At 40.1% G+C, this 10,799-nt stretch overlaps 1 long non-coding RNA gene across 1 annotated transcript; it reads left to right on the top strand.

The window, feature by feature from the left end:
* Positions 1–7,084: 7,084 nt before the first annotated feature.
* On the top strand, positions 7,085–10,134 carry LOC102456167 (uncharacterized). The gene is made up of 3 exons (XR_012905470.2): positions 7,085–7,213; positions 8,225–8,390; positions 9,750–10,134. It is a non-coding gene; the product is annotated as an uncharacterized LOC102456167 (long non-coding RNA).
* The last annotated feature ends 665 nt before the right edge of the window (positions 10,135–10,799 follow it).

A 10,799-nucleotide genomic window follows, 5' to 3' on the forward strand; every position in this document is an offset into this window, starting at 1 on the left:
AAGCCTTTTCTGAAAGATCCCTTAAGAGGGAAAAGGCTTTATTTTCCAAAAGATCCACGTCTGGACTGGTGCTTTTTTCCGGCAAAGCTCCGAGCCGGAAAAAAGTGGCAGCCATTTTTATGCTAATGAAGCGGGGGAGATTTAAACTGCGATATGTCTAATTTGCATCCCTTTTACGAAAAAGGGATGCAGTCTAGACACAGCCCTAATGTAGACTAGAGATGTTAGTTAGCATGTAATTGAATAGTCGTGTCACTGCATCAAATTTTACTAGTTACACAACTATTTGATAGTCCTGGAAGCAGGGCAGGCAGCCAGTGTGCTCCAGGGTCCACTCCTAGGGAGCCCCCCGGCACCTCATGCTGCTGCCTCTCTACCAAAGATCCTGCAGCATGTCTCAAGAGTTCAAAATAATTCTACAAGTTTAAAAATATATTTGTTTGTGTCAGTTAAAAATCATTGCACATACTTAGCAATTGTGTGGTATTCTCTTTGAATGCAACAGAGAGCTACTAATTAAACTTAAAGTTCAAGATTTAAATACAGCAGCACTGCATGTGATTTATTCGTAATGATTTATGTTAAGTTCAGAAAAGATAGAACTCAACCTTGTGCTTTGGCAAAGAGCAAAGTTGATGTGAAAGAAACAGAGTGAAATGATAATGAAGCACAATTTGTCCTAATAGCTCAGTTCCTCGCTGAATGTAAAAGTAAGGGTTTAACACAATAGGGTTTTGCCAGAGAAGAAGGGCCTGCTGTAATTAGCCCTGGATAAGAACAGACAAAATAGTGAGTTAAATAGGAAAACGTCTTTAAAAATCAATCAGTCTTTTTCATCATATATTTGAACCACAGGTTGGACCTCCCTGGTCTGGCACCCTCAGGACTTGACTGGTCCCTAATGAGGGAATTTTCCAGATCAGGGGAGGACTCCTGCCACTGAGCTCGCAGGATACTGCCCCTCTCTCTGGCTGGCTCCACCCCAGCCCCACTGTCACTGGGCTTCAGCCCTGCTGTTACAGGACTTGGGCTCAGCACACTGCCACCAGCCAGATGTGGCTCTCCAGGAACGGAGTTCCCCAGACACCACCGATGTGCTCTGCTCCACCTGGCCGAGGCTTCTCGGGGATGGGGCTCTGCGGCTGCCCTGCTCTGCTGTTGTGACAGGACGGGACTCGACGGTCCGACTTCTGCCCTGCCTGGCCATGGCTCCCAAGGGACAGGACTCACTGGTCTGATGATGGGACTCCCCACCACTGGATTCCCTGACTGGCTTGTATTCCCAGGCACTGGGGCTCTCTGGTCCAGCAACATCCGGGATCCTGCCAGAATCCCATATTTAAGAGGTTCAACCTATACTACTTTCCTAGTGATACAGGAAGATTCTAAAAATCTTTGCTGCATTTTCTTGCTGGCCTCTCTAGTAGCTCTTCCTGTTGGGTATATTGTGCCATTTATGTCATGGTCATGGGAGTGCAGGGTCACTGTGTTCCAGAGGGTAAGGCAGCACTTATGGCTGCCTGAGACACAGTCTCCTCAATCCATGCAGATTACTCCCAGCAATATGCCAGCCTGACTTTGCAGGGCAGTGTCAAGGCTATTGAAGTGATTTAATTCTTTTGCAGTCCACTCCATAAAGTGGTATATTTCTACTGTACAAAAGCATTGTTATTTTATATGGGAATAAGAAGCCAACTGTGTACATGGACTTAAAAGGCCTGAGGAGGACAGAATCATGACACCTGCACAGAGGCTTGGCTTGCATTTACATATGCAAATATCATAAATGTCCATGCCAGTTTGTTACATGTGCATGTTAATGGCTACCTGGGCTCTGAAGTAGCCATTTATATCAGAAAATACCTGATTTGCATGTGCTATTGTAGTAAGTGCACACAAAAATGTAGGTGTAGAACTGGGCCTCTAGCTTCTTGCCCTTTAATGCATGACACATGAAGAACAATTTAAATTTATTACCAAGATATCTTCAAATTCACACTGCTGCTCCTTTATCTGTCATCTCACTTGTTGCTGAGTCCACCCATTCTTTGACAGATGATGAATGCAGTGTTCAGCTAAGTCTTCTGAATTGCAGATTCATGGCAAGGACTGGATTTCAACCTGGCTACAGAAGAAGTGGGAATGGTACCAGCCAAAATGAACCATAATTCAAGAAAATCACAGTGGATAGTGACTGAGCAGATTATTATGTGTATAAAAGGCACACATTCCTTGGACTGGGTAGCACACTGACAATCCTAATCCAGCTCTAAGAACCATTAGTAACAGCTCAGATTTAAAGATCTTTTATTTTTATTAAAAAAAACATGGAGCCATCTTGCCTGATTATCTATACCATCTGAAATCTAACTGTAGCAGTAGTTAGCTACTCAAAGCATTTGCCCTTGGATGGCTGCTTATTACCAGCCTTGTCCCTGCTTTATTCCAGTCCTGATGCTGCCCTCCCTTGCCCAAGGTAGTCCACCTTTGATCACTGTCTCTGAATCCTGACTCCAGTTTTGACCCTTGCTTCTAGCACGTAGCCTTTAGATTTAGATGCTCCTGCTCCAATCACTGGCCATGGCTTCCCCCCAGTCCTTGGCACCCTCACTTTAAATACCAAGGGGTTTCCAGGTTAGCCAGTTCTGAAGCAAGTGTGATCTTGGGCCCTTTTTACTAACTTCTTTGTGTGAGTATATGCTGCCAACATAATATAATAAAGAACAAAGAAAATTTAATAATCCTTCCACTGATCTTTGTGCTAGTAATATGTCTACCAACTTTAATATATAAAGTTGGTAGACATATTACTAGCACAAAGATATATATATATATATATATATATATATATATATATATATATATATATATATATATATATATATATATAGGTAAAGGCATATGAAATAGAGTATTTGGATTTGCTGCTTAAACAAACCATCTCTTAATTGACCAGACTGAATTCTAGTTCTTAACCAGTGATTCTCACACTGTTAAATATTATGCATATCCCTGAAAATTGAGAAAAGAAATCTCTGTTTTGCCCAAGCTCTCCAAACCACAGTCTGTAATCTGGAAAAAACAAAGCTTCTGCAGGGCAAAATCATATGTGAGGATGCTATAGCACAAAGGGAAGATTCAGACCCCAGTTAATGCTTAAAAAGCCACATTCTGTATTGCTTACGTTAACACACTTTCCATTTTCATGAAAAGTCAATATATTCAAGCAATTTTTATGGTTTTCAGAAGCTTCTCAATCTCTCATATTGATTTATATACCCACTTCTTCATCAGGACATAGTCCTTTGAAAATAAAGATAATATATAATCTCAGAATATAAATCTTGCAAACTTCATACAGGGATTCTGAATTTTCTTTTTTTACATTAACCTGTACTTAATATTGAATGCTGATGTGCACACTCAGATCACTTTTAACTCTCACTAAAAGACTACTTTTTTCTGTATAGCCTTCATAGATGTTTGATGCTTAAGCTTCTAAACTTCACATTTTAAGTTACTCCGCTGTATCTTTACCACACAAATTCAGCTGAGTTACTTTGAATTTACACCAGCATAATGAGAGCAGAAATGTAGCAGGTGGAGATTTGTGAAGCTACATAGTTGCTTCATGTATATGAGAAACCAATAAATGTTGCGTGTATATAACAATTATATGATCAGGCTTATACTTAAATAAAGGGAGTTTGTACACATTTCACCTGTCTAGAAGCATTATTTTTGTGCCGGTTTTTCTATTTTTGCTCTACAATTGGATACAAACTTGCTTAGGGAGCAGTATTCTTTTTATTGGTTCCCAGTCAAGATCAGAACCACACTGTGCTATACGTTGTACAGAGAAAATAAAAACAAAGTCTCAAGCCAGGAAATTTCACATGGATTCATTCTTTCAGACCAAATTCACATTTCTAATATTCTAAATAGGATGAAAAATAAATATCCAATGGAAAAATGCTTGTTTGAAAATGTTGTTCAGCTGAGAATTTTAGTTTTACTGCTTTCATTTTGACGTTACGTAGCAGGGTTGAGCCATTGGTGTGGCACCTCCTGCTGGTCTCCTTGGGAACTAGCTCTTCCAGACATGGAGCACCCACTGTTAATTGCTGTCTCACCCTCAGTTACCTGTCTTCTGAGCTACTTCAGGTCTCATGTTCCTTCCGCTCCACAGTACCCTTTCCTCATGGTACTGTCCCCACAGCAGTGCTCCTGCACTCTGGGCTCCTCCCCTTCCAGGAAACCCCAATCCTTTATACCCACCTTGCTTCAGTAACCCACTACCAATCATCATCTAGCCCTGAGAGGTAAACTGTTGTTTGAAATGGCCACTCATCATTGGCAAAGCGTTGTGGACCTGCTGCCTTCTCTTGCCCTGGCTGCCTCCCTGCAGCCCTAGTATCTCTCTCTCAAGCCCTTGTATCAGGCCTGCATCTTGGCAGTCTGGTGAGGCCAGATATCCCCTGTTCTGCCTGCCTTTACCCAGCACTGCTCTGCCTCAGGTACCCTCTGTAGCTTTCCAGGCAGCCAGTACCCTCCTACTCCAAAGCTGGAGCAGGAGTGAGCACCTCTCAGCCCTTGCAGCTTTTTATAGGACCCAGCCTGGCTCCAATTGGCTCACTACTTCCATCCTAATTGGCCAGGGTTGTGCAAGCCTCTTCTGGCTTGTTTGTAATTAGATTTGGTATCTAATTCCAAAGTATTTCTTTCCTTCTAATACTTGCCATGCTGAGTTACATGGGGTGTGGAATGTTATGATGCTGTTCAGCTCTGCTTTCTACAGAGCTATGTGCCATTGATCATTTGATAGGTTTCTCTTTTATGGTGTATACCTGGCATGATGTGGCAATTTCACATTCCCTCCCCCAGGGTATGTCTACACTACCCTCCTAGTTCGAACTAGGAGGGTAATGTAGGCATACCGCACTTGCAAATGAAGCCTGGGATTTGAATTTCCCGGGCTTCATTTGCATAAGCGGGGTGCCACCATTTTTAAATCCCCGCTCGTTCGAACCCCGTGCAGCGCGGCTACACGGGGCACGAACTAGGTAGTTCGAACTAGGCTTCCTAGTTCGAACTACCGTTACTCCTCGTGGAATGAGGAGTAACGGTAGTTCGAACTAGGAAGCCTAGTTCGAACTACCTAGTTCGTGCCCCGTGTAGCCGCGCTGCACGGGGTTCGAACGAGCGGGGATTTAAAAATGGCAGCGCCCCGCTTATGCAAATGAAGCCCGGGAAATTCAAATCCCGGGCTTCATTTGCAAGTGCGGTATGCCTACATTACCCCGCTAGTTCGAACTAGCGAGGTAGTGTAGACATACCCCCAGAGAGGTATCCTCTGTGCAAGAGGATACCATGCCATCATCTAGAAGGAGAGTCCCAACTATGGAATTGTTTCCCACTGCTTCCATTGGATGCTTTCTTTCCATGAAATTTCCATCCTCCTCAGCAGTACAGAGCTGTCAGACTAGGGGTAGGACTGTTCTATAATGTCCTAGAAGGTCTCATCTATGTACCTCTCTCTCTCTCCCTTAGCTTCTCCAATTCAGTCACTTTGGTCTCCAAAGTCTGTATACAATCTCTTAGGACCAGGAGCTCCTTGCACCAAATGCACGCATATGCATTACATGCTGCATGCAATGAACTGGATAGTCCCACTCTGTTACTGGTCTTCTGCTCACATTCTCTTTTTATTCCCGCAGCTCATTTGTTTGTTGTCTTGCTTTAATCAAGGAGTATTTTAGGCTTTAAGTTTAAAGAAGGTTGAGTGTAACTAGCCCTCCACCTCACCCCCCACAAATTTCCCCTCTAAACTCTCTTGCAAAACTCCCATAAGGCACTTCTGTTCACCAGCCAATATAGTGAAATAGAAAAATCACTACAGTCGCTCCCCGAGTTATGACAACCTCCACTTACAACCATCTGCACTTATGACCAAAGCAGTCATAAATGCAGATCCAAGTTACAAACGGTGATCCGTGCTTACGAACAGCGTGGTTGCCATGTAACTCTATGGGATCCGAGTTGCGAACACTTAGAGTTACAGACCAAGTGTCCATATCAAGTGTCCGTACAGTGTTGGTCCGTAACTTGTTTGTAACTTGGGGAGTGGCTGTACATCCCAGCCAGCCCAACTATCATGCATCCTAGGGTATTAAGGAAGTTCACTGACAAGGAAGGCACCAGTAGATTGAAACAAAATGCTGTTCTGATATTTAAAGTAAAGGAAAAAGGGTGGTACCAATACTCATCATCCCCAGAAGTTTAACTTCTATCCTACTAAACTCTTAGAACAAATGTTAAGAGAAAAAATAATTAAAATAAAAAATAAAAGAGAGAAAAAACAGGCCATACAACATGGATGGATGGATAATGGGGATGCAACAAGAATAAAAACCTAAATCTGTGAGAATTTGGAGAGGTCAACAAAAATCCTGAAGGGGCTGACAGAGATTGAAAGAGCTAAAGAGAGGTAAAGAAATTATTACATTTGGGGACTTAATATTATAGTCCCCAGACAATAGACAATAGATATTTTAAAAGCCATGAACTCTCAGGATGAAATCTTGTTCCTCGTTAAAGCAAATAGAAGTTTTTGCACCTCACTTCATTGGAGGATTGAGCCAATATTTTCACCTCAAGAAGGAGTGAAATCATGATGCAGTACAAGTAGAATAAAAGTAGAATAAAAGAAGGGAGTTTTAAAAGGTAATATTTGTACTGAATAGGAAAAAAATATAGAGTTAGATTTCTGAGGCTTCAGACAAGTATCTGAAGGGACATAGCAAGCAGGTACTCTGATTTCTGGGACACTAAAAACTTAACTAGATAGGACATTAAAAGTGATCTAAGATAGAAAAAAAATCCTATAAATGCAAAGAGAAAATTGGATGACCTGCTTAGTCATTTCCATCTCTCACTTGTATGAGCTTTTACAATTTTTCTCTGGCACCATCTGTTAGACCACTGCTTTTCACTATTACTTTGAGAGTCACTGCGGTGAATTATTTCTATGAAAGTTGGGCATTTCCTGTTTTTCTGTTTCTTCTCAACCCAGGCACTTTCAGAACTCATTGTTTCAGTTTGGACCTTCTCCTAAGATGACTAATAATTGAAAAGTGGTTTTATAATGTGGAATAATGTTCGTTATGAGACCAATTAGGGAACAAATTTTCACCAATAACTCCTCAACTTGCAGGTACGGTTTATGCACATATACTTTTGGGGGCACAAGTTAGATAATTAGGAGCCCAATATACAATTTGGAGGTATAAATGTGTATTTTCTGCATGCAACATTTAGGGACTTAACTAAGATTAACATGACTTCATCTTGAAAGCACTTACATTTTTAATTGGGACTTATATATTATTTGAACCCAAGTATGAAAATATTATGTATTAGCCAACTACCTTTGATGAACCTGAACAAAGGCCCATTCAGTACTCGGTTAACTTGAATCCATATGGTTTGTCAGCACTACCAGTTAAGGTGGGAGGATGTAAGACTGGGAGGATGAAAGGGTTTGCAGAACACCCTGAGCATTTGTGGAAAAAGAGCAGGAAGATTCCTGTAAAATCTCAGTGTGATTAGTAATTTTCCCTGAAGATGAAACTGAAACACTGTGCTTAAAACAAATTTTGTTTGTAGTTAAAGATAATTTATGTGTTAACCTTTAGACTGCAAGCAAACCAAATAAATAGCAGAAAATATGTAAAAAGATCTCTTTTAAAATCTTTTTCAATTTTCATTACTTTGTTTTGATTGTTTTGCTTTTACATGAGGCAAGTGAACACCCACATAGGTACAAATATCAAATATTTAGGGAACAAGCTGTCTGCTACTCAGTTTCTCATTGCATACTATGTAACAATTTGAAGTCTGCCAAGGAAAGTAGCAGCGCTATGTAGCAAGGCTTCAAAGTGTAGCATCAAGGAATTTCTCAACAACTGCCAATTTGGAGCCAAAAGGAAGCAGTGCATTACATGGAGGATAATTGAAACAACAAAATGAGATTATCCAAGTTTTAGAATAGGGTAAATTATGTAATGTCTTTAAGTGATTCTGTGTGGATTTTCCTTGTCAATAGGAGCATCTCATCCACTTTTCTAAATTTTTCTTTTTTATATATTTATCTTCTTGTTGTAAACCCACTTTCATTCTGTCCCTTTGAGAGTGAGAAGCAAAACATTCTTATTTTTATTGACAGTGATGGATTTAAGACAGATCCCTATGCACAGGGATCCAAGCCAGCTGAACGTTCGGTAGCAGAAGGCAGTTGATGCACAGCTCTTCCTAAAGAATGTAGGGAAGAAATTCCCCCCAGTCTTCTGACTACAGAGTTATCTATAAAGCGTGAGAGTTAGGAGGAGAAAGTAAGTAGAGTTTTCATACACAGAGAAACAATCCTTGCCTAGGTTGAAAAGTCATTAAAGATAAAATCAAAAGGATTAGGTGCCTAAGAACTACTGAAAATCCTACTAGAGGATTATTTGCATCTTTAAATACCTTTACAAAAATCTGTCCTCAGATAAAAAAGGGCTGGAGGACATATATTTAACATTATCTAGTTATGTTCTTACAAGCTTTTCACAATATATTGTGATTTTTCCCAGTTTTGCATGTCCTGATTTACAACCCAGCTGCTGACTGTATTTCTCCCAAATAGATGTATCTATGAAAATACAAAACAATACACATGTTGTGCAACTAATATTCTAATTTTCCTTTGTGCATAAATTAATTAATCTGCAAGCTGTGAAGGTGGGGAGAAGGAATCATTTTAGAAGTTAGTAAATCTGGAATTTTTTATCTCAAGTTTCTTTGAATTTTCTAAGTTCCTGATGCAGCATCATTAAAATGCATGGCTATATTTAATTTTATTTAGGTGTTTAGATACAGTGTACCAAGTGAAAAATATATTAGAAAGATAACCTCAATGGTCTTGCACCAGAGATAAATTTCTGCCATTGTGGAGACATCAGTGGTGACACATAAGAAAATATAAGGAACACGCTGCAGATACAGGACAAAAAATAATGAAAAGCAATTATTTGCTTGTTTGAAGCATGAGATTTTTGAAAAGCAGGACTAAAGAAACAGCAACTAGTCATGTGTGACAATTTTTCCAAAAGGAATGTGAACTTGGAATTTAAATTCCACGAGCATTGATTTAGCAATTCTTTCCTCCTTCAAAGACATTAAGAGCAAACATTTGGATTTTTAAAGGATTCATAAAAATGCAGGAAACAAAGGGCTGTTTGAAGTTCTAGTTCAAAGCTGAGAGATTTTCAGTCACCTAATAAATTTCAGCACTCAATTAATGAGAATTAAAATTAATGAGAATTGGGCATCCAGATCTTTTACGTAAGTTTGAAAAAAACAGAGCCTAAAAGTAATGGAGGCCATTGTAAATAAGTTCTTGGAGAGACCAGTGAGATTGTAGAAGGGTAATCAATGGAGTTACAAAAAGGAACAATTCTGCTCAAAATACATACACCTAGCTACTACCACAATGAAAGGGATCCCTGATCACATTAAAATGGTAATGCAGGAGTATACTGAGCCTGGATAGTGTATTTCCATAGGATATATCCATGTCTGTCTCTCCTCCCAGTAGTAAATACTATGCACCTTGAAGCATTGACACATTTTAAAGAATTATATTACACTGAACAAATGAAACCTTAGTATACCTACTCTACTAATTTTTTTTTTTTCCCTCTTGTTTTCAGAAGTGGCCTGGTGCAAGATGGGACTCATTATAGTTTGTACCATGGCAAGCCAATGAAAAGTAGCAGATGGCACATTAGAAACAGGTAATTAAGTTCGTATCAAAAGTACATAAAACTACAACTCCCATTCTGATTTGCTCATCAATCAGGTACTAAAAGCAAGACAAGGATTTGCCTCATGGACACAAAAGACGTTATGCACTGAAATGTACACTATGATATTTCATGAATTATCTAGATGCCCAATTCTCATAATGCCATGCACATTGCTGTATTCAATGCAACAAATCCATGTAGAAACAAAATAGTTCAATAGAATAGGCCACCTTTATGAAAGGTCCATCGGCTAATTTAGTCTGCATAACCCTTGAGGTTGTTCTAACATGTAAACAAGACTTTACTGAGTTCCCTTATTTTAGCTAAAACCTTGAATTTTAAGCCAGTAACAGAAACAAAATACAATGCAAACTTTTAACTCTTGCAACAGTGTCAACAGATAACAGTGGAAATTGGATCCCTGACTCTTACAGTTGTATGTCTAGGGCTTCCCTTCTGCTCATCTCAAGAAGCTATTTACCTGCTCAGAGGTCTCTACAAAGGGGAAAATCAGCTCCTGGACAGTGCAGCTGTAAAGGAGCAGCACATCCAAGTCTAAACTATCTGTAACTGCACCTGAGACTCCTGGGTCTGGGCTGTGTTTACAGTCCTGTGCTGAATTCTTTCCCAGAGAATATTCAGAAGAATGCCCCTCCCCCATATGCCTATTCCTTCCACCTCTACTATCCCAGTCTCCACCCCCATGTGCTACATAGACCTTGGACCTAAAATATGCACCTTTGGGGTAAGCAGGAGGAGAGAATGGTAGAGAGGAACCTTCACATGCAGCTCTAAGGATAGATCTGTGGCCATGTTTGGCAAGAGGATGTGCAAGAGACAGTAGACAATGTAGGCAAATGGCTGCTAATGAAGGACAAGATTTAACTGAAGAGATGGTTGCACTATTCAGCAGAGCCCTGTAAATCCATGGATATCCGCTTTATATCTGCTGAT

The sequence above is a fragment of the Pelodiscus sinensis genome, chromosome 7, assembly GCF_052426305.1.
Source record: "Pelodiscus sinensis isolate ZL-2025 chromosome 7, ASM5242630v1, whole genome shotgun sequence".
Classification (NCBI taxonomy): Eukaryota; Metazoa; Chordata; order Testudines; family Trionychidae; genus Pelodiscus; species Pelodiscus sinensis.